The sequence below is a fragment of the Podarcis liolepis genome (genome assembly GCF_965112155.1).
Source record: "Podarcis liolepis genome assembly, chromosome: 5".
NCBI classification, from domain to species: domain Eukaryota; kingdom Metazoa; phylum Chordata; class Lepidosauria; order Squamata; family Lacertidae; genus Podarcis; species Podarcis liolepis.
Window position 1 is genome coordinate 24639079 of NC_139556.1, and position 15423 is coordinate 24654501.

Genomic DNA, 15423 nt, shown 5'->3' on the forward strand with positions numbered 1-15423 from the left:
TGTACTAATCATGTGAGTTTGCATGGCCACGCGGTCATTCTAAAAAGTGCTCCTGGCAGGGAAGCTTTTGAGAGGAGAGCCACACACAGACAGACACAGATACCTACCGCTGCAGCAGGTAGAAGTCCCGACACACAGAAAACAGACCACTTTGCACACTTAACGGGGCAAACACAGTGCAAAAATCAAAAGCAACTTTGTCGAAGCTCTTTGCCCTGCTTGCCTTTTTGTAGCTCTATTCACTTTGCATGCACCAGCCCTCGTGCAGCTGAAAATGATCATTGTGAAAGGTTTTGCCCAGCTCGACCTAAAATAGTTGCTGAGTCTTCATTTTAAACGAATCATAGATTCATGATAAAGTAAGGCTTGAAGGAATCTGTCAGAATGCGCCCTAAAATTAATCACATAAAACTAGTACAGTGGGAGGGTCATTCTATCTTACAAACATATCAATTTTCTGCTAGTCATTTCTCTATTAAAAGGGAACAGCGGCAAGAACGAAAAGCAAAATGTGCACATGCACATACTGTATGTACAGAGGACGTCAATTATATTGACCTTGTACAAGAGGCCATATTGACTTTAAGAAACCCAAGTGCTTTCCATGAATTTAGTTAATATTTGCAGAAGAGTTTGCCCAACTCCTTGTAAGAATTAACATTAGTATGAAGAAATATTGCTTTTGTTGTTGTTTGAAGAAAAAAAACAAAACCCAAATCATTGTCTACTTAGACACTGCCAAAAAAGAGGACAAAAGAGGAAACAAGAGTCAATAAAATTTGTGTTTGCTAATTTATATGTAAAGATGTATATTTAGAACTTATTGCTATAAATTAAACAGAAATGCAATACATTGCACCATAGTGCGGAAGACTGTAAACAGATGACCTGTTTGCCTGCTCAGTCTGGTGTCGAGGTGCTATTGATGGGCAAGTTCAAGGCCTGTTCTTCCCTCTTATGGTTCTATCTTTAAGCCAGGCTTACAGCGAACAGCACTTCAAAGAGAGGACTATCTTCTGAAACCCTTTCTAATAAAGCGACTTCTGTTAAGTAGGGCACACGGGCACCCCATTTCCACTTTATTCTTAACATTGCTTTAATGCCTGAGGTTGAAGTAGCAGTTCAAGCAACTTGGGGTAGGATCTGGTTTCCTTTTCTCAAATATTTATGAAGGAATTAGTGTGAAAGTATCAACCATAGGATCTCTCAAGGAGACCAGCCAAGATGATCAAGGGTTTGGAAACCAAGCTTTATGCGGATTGGTTGAAGGAGCTGGGTATCCTTAGCCTGGAAAAGAGGAGACTGGGAGGAGATATGACAGCCATCTTCAAATATCTCAAAGGCTGTCACATGGAAGAGGGAGCATTGCAAGCTTGTTTTCTCCTGCTCTGAAGGGTGGGACTCGAACTAATGGCTTCAAGTTACAAGAAAGGAGATTCTGACTAAACATCAGGAAGAACTTTGTGACAGTAAGAGCTGTTTGACAGTGGAATGTTCTCCCTCAGGAGGTTGTGGACTCTCCTTCCTTGAAGGTTTTTAAGCAGAAGTTAGATGGCCGTCTGTTATAGATGCTTTAGCTCAGGCTTCCTCAACCTTGGCCCTCCAGATGCTTTTGGACTACAACTCCCATGATCCCTAGCTAGCAGGACCAGTGGGATGATGGGAAATGTAGTCTCAAAACATCTGGAGGGCCGAGGTTGAGGAAGCCTGCTTTAGCTGAAATTCATGGATTGCTGATTCTTGTATCTCCTTCTTTTTACCCCTGTTCCCCACATCTCTTAATTCCCTTTCTTGTTTTCTTTTCTTCTAAGTAGAACAGGGGATGGGGAGACAAGGGTGGTATGCACAAAGGAAATGCCATGTACACTTTTTCACATTTATATCATTAAACTAATAGGCAGCTGGTAGAATTGAATTGGGCATAATTCCAGAAAGTTTCTAACTTTCACTTTCCCCCCAATATTCTTCTCTCCATCTCCTGGAGCCAAAGACATCACAGCCACCATTGCCTGGTCTTCAAAGCTCACCCATGTGAACTCTTTTCTTAATGAGAGACTACTGGGTGCTTTACTGGGAGAGCCATTGCAGTTAAAACTGAAATCCAGCTACTTTGGGCCTCGGATCCAAAACCCCAACATTTTTTATGGGTGAGTTCAAGCTGTTTGATGTCCTTCAGTGGAGACCAAATGAGTGCTTAGCAACAGTATATTGCTTTGATGTTTGTTTGTTTTTTTATAATAATTTTTATTGCGTCTTTTTTCACATTACAGATATAACAATAAAAGAAAATAAGAAAAAGCACGAAAAAACGAATAGAAAAGAAAGAGAAGAAAGAAGACATAGTAACAATAAAACCAGACCATTTCAACAACTTATTTCAAATTTCTATCGGACTTCCCCACATCTCCCCATAGTGCATTCTCGACAATAAATTTATCAGCAAGTTGTAACCTTGTTTCATGTGTTTTTGTACTTTCAATTACCGTTTAAGTTTAAATCTCTTATTTTCCAATAACTTTAAGAATCTTACATTATTTCCTTTTTACCCATTTAAACTTTGATTCTTTCATAAATAAATCAGTTTTCATAAATAATCCACTTATGTTACTGGGGCTGACATTCCAAATCATACGACATCTTAAATTTCATATAATTTATAATATTTTTGCAAATAGTCCTTAAATTTTTTCCAATCCTCCTCCATTGCTTCTTCTCCCAAGTCTCGGATCCTTGCAGTCATCTCGGCTAATTCCATGTAGTTCATCAGTTGCGTCTGCCAATCCTCCAGTGTGGGCAAATCTTGAGTCTTCCAATGCTTGGCGATAAGGATTCTTGCTGCTGTTGTAGCATACATAAAAAAGGTTCTATCCTTCTTTAACACCTTCTGGCCGACAATGCCCAGAAGGAAGGCCTCTGGTTTCTTAGGAAAGGTGTATTTAAACACCTTTTTTAACTCATTGTAGATCATTTCCCAGTAGGCCTTCAATCTTGGGCAGGTCCACCAAAGGTGAAAGAATGTCCCTTCAGCTTCCTTACACTTCCAACATTTGTTATCGGACAAATGGTATATCTTAGCCAGCTTGACCGGGGTCATGTACCACCTGTATACCATTTTCATAATGTTTTCTTTCAATGCATTACATGCAGTAAACTTCATACCGGTGGTCCATAACCTCTCCCAGTCGTCAGACATGATATTGTAACCGATGTCCTGAGCCCATTTTATCATAGCTGATTTAACTGTCTCGTCCTGAGTGTTCCATTTAAGCAGCAAGTTATACATTCTCGATAATAACTTGGTCTTTGGTTCTAGCAACTCTGTCTCGAGTTTCGATTTTTCCACCTGGAATCCTATTTTTTTATCTAGCTTAAAAACCTCATTGATTTGGGCATAATGTAACCAACCTTGCACCATACTTTGTAATTTTTCAAGGCTCTGCAACCTCCAATTACCTCCAATATTTTCTATTATTTCCCAATACTTCGGCCAGTAGGCCTCCATATTGGGTTTTTTCCGAGCTTTGGCCTCGATTGGTGATAACCACCTTGGAGTTTTACTTTCCAATAAGTCTTTGTATTTTCCCCAGACCATAAATATTGCTTTTCTGACAATATGGTTTTTGAACATTCCAAATGTTTTTGCCTTGTCATACCATAGATACGCATGCCAACCTAACGAATTGTTAAAGCCTTCCAGATCTAGGACATCAGTATTTTCTAGCAAGAACCAATCTTTCATCCAGCAGAAGGCCGCAGCTTCATAGTATAACCTTAAGTCCGGCAGGGCAAACCCCCCTCTCTCCTTTGCGTCAGTTAGTATTTTAAACTTTATTCGGGGCTTTTTGCCCTGCCAGACAAATTTAGAAATGTCCTTCTGCCACTTTCCAAAACAATCCATTCTGTCCACAATCTGCAAGGCCTGGAACAAAAACAACATTTTTGGCAAAACATTCATTTTTATAGCTGCAATTCGGCCTAACAAGGATAGTTTCAGTCTTGACCAGATTTCTAGATCTTTTTTCACTTCTGTCCAACATTTCTCATAATTATCTTTAAATAAGTTCAAGTTCTTGGAAGAAAGGTTAACCCCCAGGTATTTCACTTTTTTAACAATGTTTAGTTCTGTTTCCTTCTGAAACCCTTCTGTTTCCTCAACTGTCAAGTTTTTCCCTAACACCTTGGTTTTTTGTTTATTCAGCTTAAAGCCCGCCACCCGACCAAATTTCTGAATCAGTTCCAGAACTCTTTTGGTACTAGGTTCTGGCTCCTGTAATGTTAAAACCAAGTCATCTGCAAATGCTTTCAGTTTGTATTGTTTCGCTCCGACCCTAATTCCTTGCACCTGCTGATCCCTCCTTATCATGTTCAGCAAAACCTCCAGGACCGAAATAAATAACAAAGGGGAGAGGGGGCACCCCTGGCGTGTTCCTTTTTCGATATGAAGTTCTTCTGTCACCACATTGTTCACTATCAACTTAGCTTTTTGTTCTGAATAGATTGCTTCTATTCCATTCTCAAACCCCTTTCCCACTCCCATCCCTTCCAAATTTTTCTTCATAAATTTCCAAGAAATATTGTCAAAGGCCTTCTCCGCATCAATAAAGATTAACACTGCTTTGGTGTTGATATTTGTTTGTAAAAGTTCCAGAATATCAATAATGTTACTAGTATTATCAAACAAGTGTCTACCTGGGAGAAAGCCCGCTTGGTCCTTATGAATTACTTCGTTTAGTACTTTTTTAAATCTGTTAGCCAAAATATCTGCAAATATTTTGTAATCCACGTTTAGGAGTGAGATGGGACGATAGTTCTTAAGTTGAGTCTTTTCAGTTTCCACTTTAGGTATCAGTGTGATGAATGCTTCTTTCCACGTATCTGGTGCTCTCCCCCCCTCCATAATCTGATTGCAAACCTCCATTAGTGGTTGTAACAAAAAATCTTTTAACGTCCTATAATATTTGGAGGTAAGTCCATCCGGGCCTGGAGATTTGCCTAGCTGCATATTCTGAATGGCATCCTCAATTTCCTGTTGTGTTATTTTACAATTCAAGATTGACCTCTTCTCTTGAGATAGTTCTGGTAGGCCATTGTCTTTCAGGAATTGTTCAATCTCAATAGCTTCCTCGGGTCCTTGTGTGTAGAGTTTTTTAAAATATTTCTGGAAGCACTTCCTAATTTCCCCCGGTTTCTGAATACTTTTCCCTTCAACTTCTAGATTGGTAACATAGTTTAATTTTTGTCTCTTTTTCAACTGCCAGGCTAGCAGTTTCCCACATTTGTTCGCCGATTCAAAGGATTTTTGTTTCATTTGTTTGATTTTCCATTCCACTTCTTGGTTTATCAATTTCGTATATTGTGATTGATGGAATTTGATTTCTCTTAAAGTCTCTTTTGATTTTGGATTCGATCTTAGTTTTTTCTCTCCTTCTCTTATCTTCTCTAGTATCTTGTCCTTTTTCCCATTCCAGAGTTTTTTCTTGATCGTATTCTGTTGTATCAGAAACCCTCTCATAACCGCTTTACTTGCATCCCAGATTATTCTTTTTTCCACCGAGGTATTCAAATTAATTTCAAAATAGTCCTTTAAAGCTTTTTGGGCCTTCTTTACAGTCTCTTGATCTCTTAGTAGGTTGTCATTCATTTTCCATCTGAAGGAATCAGCAGTAGTAAATCTCATTTCCATTTTCAAAGCGTTATGGTCGGAGCAAGTCTTTGGGCAGATTTCTACTCTTGTAGTCTTAGGTGCCAGCCCTCTAGTTGTCCAAATTTGGTCGATTCTTGTCCATGACAGGTGGGCCTCAGAAAAGAAAGTTCCTTCTTTACCTAAGGGGTTTCTTGTCCTCCATAAATCAATCAAATCCATATTGTCAGTTAGTTCAAAAAAAGTTTTTGGTAGTCTTCCATCTTTAGTCAAATTCTGGTTCTGTGACTTGTCCATAAGAGTAGAGACGACCCCATTCATATCTCCCATCATAATGATATTAGAATAGTCCAGATAGTCCAGTAATGTCTCATGTAGCTTCTTATAAAATTCTGATTTCCCCTCATTCGGTGCATAAATCCCTAAAATCAAAACTTTTTCTCCTTGGGTTTGTATTTCAATTGCCAGGATTCTTCCTTGTTCATCTTTAAACAACAATTTTGGTGTTAAATTCTCCTTTGCGTAGATCACCACGCCTCTCTTTTTGACTCTGTCTGATGAAATAAATTCTTGGCCTAATCTTTTGTTTATTAACACCTTCCTGTGAAGCCTGGTCACATGTGTTTCTTGCAGACATATTATGTCCAAGTTTTCTTTCTTTAAAATGTGAAATATCCTTCTGCGTTTTTCCGGGGAATTTGCGCCATTAATATTCCAACTATACAGCTGTAGAGACATCCTGTATCAGTCTGTTGTTGCTCTTATGAAGCGTCTTCTTTTTTATCCGAATCCAAGGGTGCTGATTTTTCCCCAGACTCTGGTGGAGGCCAAAGAGTTGCTGTTCCTTTCTGCAGGTCTTCTCCGTGGTCGTGTAGAAACTTCTGGCTGTCCTCTTTTGTTTTGATTTTGATCTTCTTTCCTTTGTAGTTGAATGATATGCCTTGTGGAAACTCCCACCTATACGGTATTCCGTTACCTCTCAAAAGTCCAGCTAGGTCAGTGTAGTTAGATCTGAGATCCAATAATTGTTTAGGGATATCCTTGTAGAATTGTGCTCTTCTGTCCTGGATCTCAAGTGCTTTATTAAAATGTAGATCCAGTAGCTTGTCTCTCTCCTGCTTGGCCCTTAAGATAATCAAACAGTCTCTAGGCCTGTCTTTCCTGGTAACTCTTCCCAGTCTGAATGCAGTTGTTATTTTAAAATCTGTATCTTCCTTTATACCCCAGAATTTAGAAAATTCTGCAGTCAAGAAGCCAATCAAATCCTCTTTCTCAATCTCTGGGATAGAACGTAATCTTAAATTATTTTCCCTGTTTCTCAGTTCCGCTAAAGCCAAGTAGGCCTGCTGGTCACTGATCTGTTTGTGTAGCGGCCTTACCTCTCCTTTCAATTCCTCCACTTTCTGAATTGCTTCACCTGCTTTTTCATTCGCAGCCTCGGCCAATTTCCGATTTTCAGATGTAGCGTCCTTTAAATTTCCAATATCTTGTGTGTGCTTAGCCACCTGTTCAGAAAGTTTGGTAATTGAAGATATGGCTAAGTCTACTTTTGCCGATTGGTCATCAACCTTTTTATTCAAAATTGCAAATTGTTGTAACATTTCCTCTAGGAGGGTATTAGAACTCCCTGTTGCCATATCCTCAGCTGTTGGCTGTTCAGCTTCTTTAGATGGGGCTGCTGTTGTTAGTGCAGCTCCCTGTAAAACAGTAGGAACTGATGATCTACGAGCCTGAGAAATCAAAGTTGTTTGTACCAGTTGGCCTTTCCCTGCTTTCGATGAAGCTCTTGCTTTGATGTTTGAAGGATGAGCTGGCATCTCCCTCACTGACTGAGGCTCTGTGTTCTCTGAGTTAGGGTGATGAGTAATTTAACCCTGCATGTGGTGCTGAGTGTTGAGCTTATGTGGGTTTAAAGTAAGTGACTTAACCTCCTATTTGCTGGAAAGTCAGCTGGTGAATTAAGAGTGTTCTAGCTCAAGAAAGGGGATGGCATATTGGAGATCAGCTGGAAATAGAACTGGGATGAGTACTGAAGAATTGAGGGGAAAATTGATGACATGGAGGCTGTTTGAGTTACGAAACAGAAACTGGAGGGGGAAGACTTTTGTAAATCCCCAACCCTGATAATTTTAATTTTAGTAGGCATCCCTTGTAGCTGTATCCTCCTTGTAGATCTCCCGACACAAATATATCTGGCCAGCTCTCTTCATATGTCCAGAAGACATATTATAGGGTTTGTTTTTTATTGCGTTGAATTAAACTGGTTAGCCATTATGGGAGCCAAGGAAAACTATATTTTAAAAAATGAGACACAATTCAGCCCTCATTAAATACATTTTTAAGTGCCATTGATTTCAGTGACAGAGTTAGCACTTTCCCACTGAAATCACTTGGGACTTAAAAGTCCATTCCTTTGTCTGAATAATGCCCATAATAAATGAAAATGAATGCCCAAAATAAACAAAATGATATGGTTAAAGAGGGGAAACTGAGGCATGCAATATCCCTCTTCAAATATGATTGTTATTTGCTGCCAGCCAAACAGATGACACATTCAACTGGCTGCATGGAATTGCCACATCTCAGTATGCTTTGTTGTCCCTGATAAACGTGACTAGCATTAGCACATGACCCTGGGTCTATGGATGATTGACTGGCTCACTGATCCATGGTCCAGTGTCTTGGAGAGCAACAGATATACTGTCCTAAAGTATGTAGCTTGATGGGAGAAGAGTAGGCAAACTTCTACCATGTTCTCTAATATAGTGGTACCTCAGGTTACATACGCTTCAGGTTACATACGCTTCAGGTTACAGACTCCGCTAACCCAGAAATAGTGCTTCAGGTTAAGAACTTTGCTTCAGGATGAGAACAGAAATCGTGCTCTGGCGACGTGGCAGCAGCAGGAGGCCCCATTAGCTAAAGTGGTGCTTCAGGTTAAGAACAGTTTCAGGTTAAGAACGGACCTCCGGAATGAATTAAGTACTTAACCCGAGGTACCACTGTACATTAAACAAGTTCACTTCTGTTACATTATGACATGTCTTCAGACTATCTCCTCCCAACACATTATTACACACTATTGAAGTTCTCTGAATTTTCTCTACAGCAAGCTCTTTGCAGTTTCCCAGTGTATAAATGAACATGGGGGAGGAGGGTTGGAATCCTGTCCCCGATGTGCTACTTGCCTCCCCACCTCTGCACATTCCATTTCTTACTTCCAGTGGCCTGCGCACATATCAGAAGTGATCCATACCCTACATTTTTGTCCCAAGGCTCTGTGTGTAGACCTCTCTGTGAATGGCATCTCAGCTGCTTGAGGGTCAGGAATGGGGCCAGCACCCAGAAGGCACAACCCTACCCCAACTCCAATGAAACTTTCCTATCATTCATGTCCATTTAATAATGAATGTGGATTGACACAGTCTTCCCAAATGAGTCATGAAAACTGTTGAGTACAACACAGGATTACATTATCTTTCATGCAGAAATGAAAGAAAAAGAAGAAAAGAATTGTAAATCATGAAATAAGACAACAACAAAAATGGCTCATCAAACGTAGTCTGAAATGTATTTGGCCATGTGCTAATTGAGATGGGCTGTTACAAGCTGCAGAGCATGATATTTAATTAGATGAGTAATGAGTGACACATTTTTGAAGTCCTGGAGTTTTGATTAAATTGGTTTTTTTATTTTTTACTTCTGTGTTTCTGAAAGTGAAAGAAAAGGTCATAAGGAAATGAGACCCCCCCAAAAATCATTTGACAGCAGCCTGATCCAATAAGATGCTAGTGGAAACTGTCATAAATCCCAGCAGCAAGGTGTCTTGCCCCTTGGGTTCTAGTTCCCCAGTGTTTGATTTTACCCTTTACCTTGGAGTCTGAAAGTTGGAAGAACCCTGAAACTTTAAGCCAACATATTGAGACCTGACCGATGCTCACCCAAGTTTTGTTCAATAATATTTGCTGATCCCTTTTAACTGGAATTACTGGGGATTGTACCTAGGACCTTCATGCAAAAATATACTCTGTCGGTGAGCTATGATCTTCCTCCTGTAGAGCATAAAATTAGTCAACAGCATGGCACCCATGAGAACACTTACTCACAGAGGCCTTCCACAGAGTCTCATCCCACCACTGAAATTAGGGACAAAATACACATTCTATTGTAGTGCTTATAATAGGTTGTGGTATATGTGTCTGTAGTGGCCATGAAATTTTGTCCAGTTTGCAAATGTAGTCATGGGCCCCCAGAACGTTCACTGCCCCTGTTATATTGTATATGCTTTTTGTAAAGTCATTCTTTCATGGAGTTGTGAGTCACCACCGTAGAAGAGTTAATCTTAAAGAGCTAAATACAACCCCAATGGCATTTGTCTCTTTTTCACTAACGTTTGCCCAATGCTATAAATTATTTTTTAAAAAAATATTTTTATTGATTTTTGACATACAAAATTAAAAAACGTACCCCACAAAATTATCACAAATACAATATTATTAGACTTCCATCAGCACCTCTGATAATCTTCCGTTTTACATCACTTCTTATGCATTTCCTGACTTAATACTGCCTTTATATCTCTTAACCTATTTTCTCTCCTTTTCCATTTTAACAATATTTCCATTAATACTCCTCACAGAACTTCTTGAAAACCTGGCCGTGATCGTATAGTGGTTAGTACACTGCGTTGTGCCCAGTGCTATAAATTAATTAATTTTGGACCACTAGCTTTGCTGTAGAAAACCTTGTGTAAGCTTGATCACTACCTAGATAGAGAAACCACTCAAAAGAAATCACTCTGAGTCACCAAAGAAAGAGCAACATAATAGAAAAATAAATAACTAATATTTGACGATTCGTTATAACCGCTAATTCCGATACAATACTTCAGCTCAACATTTCTCTCACGTTGTATCTGCATATTTGTTTTCAACACTCCTCCAAGTGTCAGCTGCATTTGTGGACCACCTTGTCTTCCTAACATTCAAGAGAAGATAATTGTAACAAAGTGTAACTATCTTGAGTCAGGAGCAACCATGGTATCAGATTAGTGTTTTCTCGTTACTATGGAAACAACAGATGCACCAGAACGGAAGCTTCTTGTGAAAAGGGGTGGGTGTGGAGAGAATGCAATTGCTCCTAATATCATCCATGTTAAAATATCGCCACAGCAACATCAGTAAATTGGCTCCTCTGGCTTTGGAGATTTCTCTTCATGGTGATTGAAAAGCCTTATTTGAATATGCAAGGACATAACTTTGATGTGAATGTAGAGATGAGGTGGGTAACAAACAGCGTTTTTGTCTGGTGGCTATGGGCCTGTTATGCTGAGAAAACTTGGATTCCAGGACCAGACTAGGATCACAAAGCTACAGCTCTACTAGTGCTAGAGAGTTTGTTCTCCAGTTCATAATCAATGATGTTTCCAAAACTCTCTGCTCATCTAGATCTCGCTGCAGAATTTGGCTTCGCAGTTACACTGACTTGTTTCCAAAGTGGGAGTGACATACAGTGGTACCTCGGGTTAAGAACTTAATTCGTTCTGGAGGTCCATTCTTAACCTGAAACTGTTCTTAACCTGAGGTGCCACTTTAGCTAATGGGACCTCCTCCTGCTGCTGCTGCTGCTGCGGGACCACCGCATGATTTCTGTTCTCATTCTGAAGCAAAGTCCTTTTTTAAAAAAAAGATTTTTATTGATACAGCAAGAAAAAAGAAAAAAACACAAATACCAAATTACACACAGAAATAACCATAGACACATAATTTTCTTAGCAAACAATAAAACATATATTGGTCTTAATACTAAAGACCGAACCTTCCGTCTATTCCATATTTCGATTTCATATTACTTATTGCCAATACACACTTTTATCATAATTAAACTTTTTCTAAATATATCTAATTTCTTATATCTACCTTGCAACTATTACTGACGTTCTGAAGCAAAGTTCTTAACCTGAGGCACTATTTCTGGGTTAGCGGAGTCTGTAACCTGAAGCGTCTGTAACCTGAAGCATCTGTAACTCGAGGCACCACTGTACAGTATGAGGTATTCTCTCTTTTTTTCTTTTAAAAAAATATTTTCTCAATTAATTTAAAACTTTTCTACCTCACCTCTTAGTAAAAAGCAGTCAAAGGAGATTCGCACTAAAACCATCAGTAGCAGTAGAACAGCAAAAGTTCTGTTCCTGTTGTTCATTGTGCTGTTGGCAGCCACTACTTCTCCCCTTCCCCACAATGTCCTCTTGAAACAGTGTAAGTCATGAGGACTCTCATTATCAGTTGCCGTTTCATAGAATTATAGTTGGAAGGGACCCCAAGGGTCATCAAGTCCAACCCCCTGCATAGCCGCCCTGAGCCCGGCCTTGGCTGGGGAGGGCGGGGTGTAAATATTATTGTTGTTGTTGTTGTTGTTGTTGTTGTTGTTGTTGTTGTTGTTGTTGCAGGAATTTCCCCCTCCACAGTGTTCTTATAACAATGCTATGTCCCACAGGCTTGCAACTATTTCCTTTCCAGGTCCATATCAGTGCATAAAGGCTTTTCTAATAGTATAAGCTTTCAATTTATACTAGGAATCCCCTGCACACAGGTTTGTAAAATGTTGTTCGCTCCACTCGACCAGCATTTTCAAACTAGCAAATTCCATGAAAGATCAGCTTTCCGCCTCCCTAATTCTGTGCCACTGTTTCTGCTGTCTCTCGAGACAGACGGATGCCAAAAACAACTTGCTCTGTTGGGCAAAGCTGCAAGAGATACAAAGTTCTCTTGTCGAATATTTTACAGTGGCGGGGAGAGCAGGGCGTTAAAAGTATTACAACCATGAGACGAGGATAAGGCAAATTATTTTCAGGTGCTGCTTTAAGAATACATGTTCTATCTCTTCTCATGAATAATAAAGGGAAGCCAGTCACCCGCTCTCTATGTTTAAAAGGCATATAAAAGAGGAGTACGTGCACTATGGAGAAAAATCTTATGGAGTGTTGCTACCCTCTCTGTGCAAGTGATGATTTTGTAGGAATTTCTTTTGTGCGCATGAAAAAGGTTCTGCAGTGGTGTCATGCAATAAACTTATGATTGACAGAGCAAATATTAGGATTTCTGCCAACACAGAGAAGTACTGTTTTGACAACTGTGTCATCATGAATTTGAGTTACGGAAAGAGCAGACTGCAGCATCTATAGGAGTATAGCATCAATGGGCTGCATCAATGGGCTGCATCAATAGGAGTATAGCATCTAGATCAAGGGAAGTAATAGCGCCACTGTATTCTGCTCTGGTCAGACCTCACCTGGAGTACTGTGTCCAGTTCTGGGCACCACAGTTCAAGAAAGACACTGACAAACTGGAACGTGTCCAGAGGAGGGCAACCAAAATGTTCAAAGGCCTGGAAACAATGCCTTATGAGGAACGGCTAAGGGAGCTGGGCATGTTTAGCCTGGAGAAGAGGAGGTTAAGGGGTGATATGATAGCCATGTTCAAATATATAAAAGGATGTCATATAGAGGAGGGAGAAAGGTTGTTTTCTGCTGCTCCAAAGAAGCGGACACGGAGCAATGGATCCAAACTACAAGAAAGAAGATTCCACCTAAACATTAGGAAGAACTTCCTGACAGTAAGAGCTGTTTGACAGTGGAATTTGCTGCCAAGGAGTGTGGTGGGGTCTCCTTCTTTGGAGGTCTTTAAGCAGAGGCTTGACAACCATATGTCAGGAGTGCTCTGATGGTGTTTCCTGCTTGGCAGAGGGTTGGACTCAATGGCCCTTGTGGTCTATTCCAACTCTATGATTCTATGATTTTATGATCTAGCTTGGGCCTATGAGGAGGTCTGATCAAGCGACTCATTCAAAAATTGAAAAAGGTGTTCCTTTGCAATGAGAATTCTGTGGAAGGAAACTTAAGTCCATGCTATCCAGTTTGTGAAATGCTGTTGTTAACCACCTTCAAATGAAGGTTGGTATACAAATGCAATTAATAATAAAGGAATGTCCCAATATATATATATATATATATATATATATATATATATATATATTGCATTGAATTGCATAAACGATTTCTAACTCAGTCACAAAGCATTATATTATGTGAAAGAAAAGCTCTCATTGGGTGCTTCCGCCAACTGATGATGAAAGGTAGTTTGTAGAATAAGTTAAACATAAACATTTTCAGAAATACATATACACTCTCCCTGCACCCCCAAATTCTCTCACAAGGTGGGTACTATGGCAGGTGGGATTGCCCACTCCCCCCGCCCACTTGATGTCCGCCCCTTTTATTTTATTTTAATAATGATACATTTTCTGGCCCTGCACATAAAGCTGAATTTGCACAAGTTAAATGCTGGAATATTCTAAAATGAATAGCAGACTCTATTCCTACGTGGGTTAGCCAGTTGCTGCCATACTTTGTGCAACTGCTATAGCTTATAAAAGGATCACTGATCACTTGGATCACACAACATGGCTGAGTTAAATGCCCACCAGTTCCCCTGAATTGTTTGATGGGGGGGAGGCATTTGAGCTGAGCTGGCTGTTTCATGGAAGAAATATTGCTGATCAAACACCACCCCAATTATTATTGTGACTATTTCTGCCTTGCTGAAAAGAAGCATCACTTGCCCAAGACAAAAATCCACAAAAACTAAGCAAGGGAAGCTTTCTAGGGGCAGAGGCAGGTTTTCAAATTACGTTGTGTTTTGTATGTTATTATCTTGCTCTGTTTGGAGAGGGATCTGGAAGTTCAGCCACATTTTGATATGTATGATTCTCTGTTGATCTCCAGTAATGACACTTTTTTCTTTTTTATGCCCTGTCCTTCAGTCTTCGGATCATTTATTAATCCATTCTTTACTCCCAATGTGCAACATACATTAGTCTTGCTTATTCAGTCATGGGAAAAATGGATTCCATATGTTCTCCCTTTTGAGCTTCGGGTTTTTAGTGAGTCAGCAGGAGCAATGTTTGATCTTTTGCTATTTTTAGGTACTTATTTTGCATACAGTTTAGCATCCCAGCAGAACTGTGCATGACTCCCAATTCTAAAGCACAGGAGTTCTACTGGTATGACCTCATGTCCCATTCAAAGAAGAAGAGTTTGGATTTGATATCCCACTGTATCACTACCCGAAGGAGTATCAAAGCGGCTAACATTCACCTTTCCCTTCCTCTCCCATAACAAACACTCTGTGAGGCGAGTGGGGCTGAGAGACTTCAGAGAAGTGTGACTAGCCCTAGGTCACCCAGCAGCTGCATGTGGAGGAGTGGAGATGCAAACCCGGTTCCCCAGATTACGAGACTACCGCTCTTAACGACTACACCACACTGGCTCTCAAAAGCAAACATGTAGCCTTGCACCATTTTTATCTGCTGATCTAGATACAAATTCATCCCTCTGGTTCTACATTTGCCCTCTCCAGAAAAGGGTCTCAAGGAGTGGTGAGGATGCCCTGTAACAGAATCAGCCCTGTATTTGGCTTCAGACCCTACATATTGGCTCCATTGCCCTTGGTAGAAAAGAAGAAATAAATGGAAATGGAAAGCAAATGCAACTGATCAAGAGAGAGACAGGGCAGATGGGGGGAATTAAAGCATCTTAGTGTAAAATACAGGGCTTCAAAAAGAGCTGAGAAAAGATCTACACAGGGAAAACAACGAGTCAACGAGCCTCACCATACAGTACGAGGATGTCACATTGCCAAATGAAAGAAAGCGATTTGGGAATGGACTGTTAAGTGGGTTTACGGGCAGCAGAAGATGAGGAGGAGAAAACAGGTTGGGAAAGA

General features: G+C 40.1%; 1 long non-coding RNA gene across 3 annotated transcripts in view; it reads right to left on the minus strand.

The window, feature by feature from the left end:
- LOC310706669 overlaps positions 1 to 15423 on the minus strand; it is an 80358-nt gene that overhangs the window by 11297 nt on the left and 53638 nt on the right. The window lies entirely within an intron of this gene.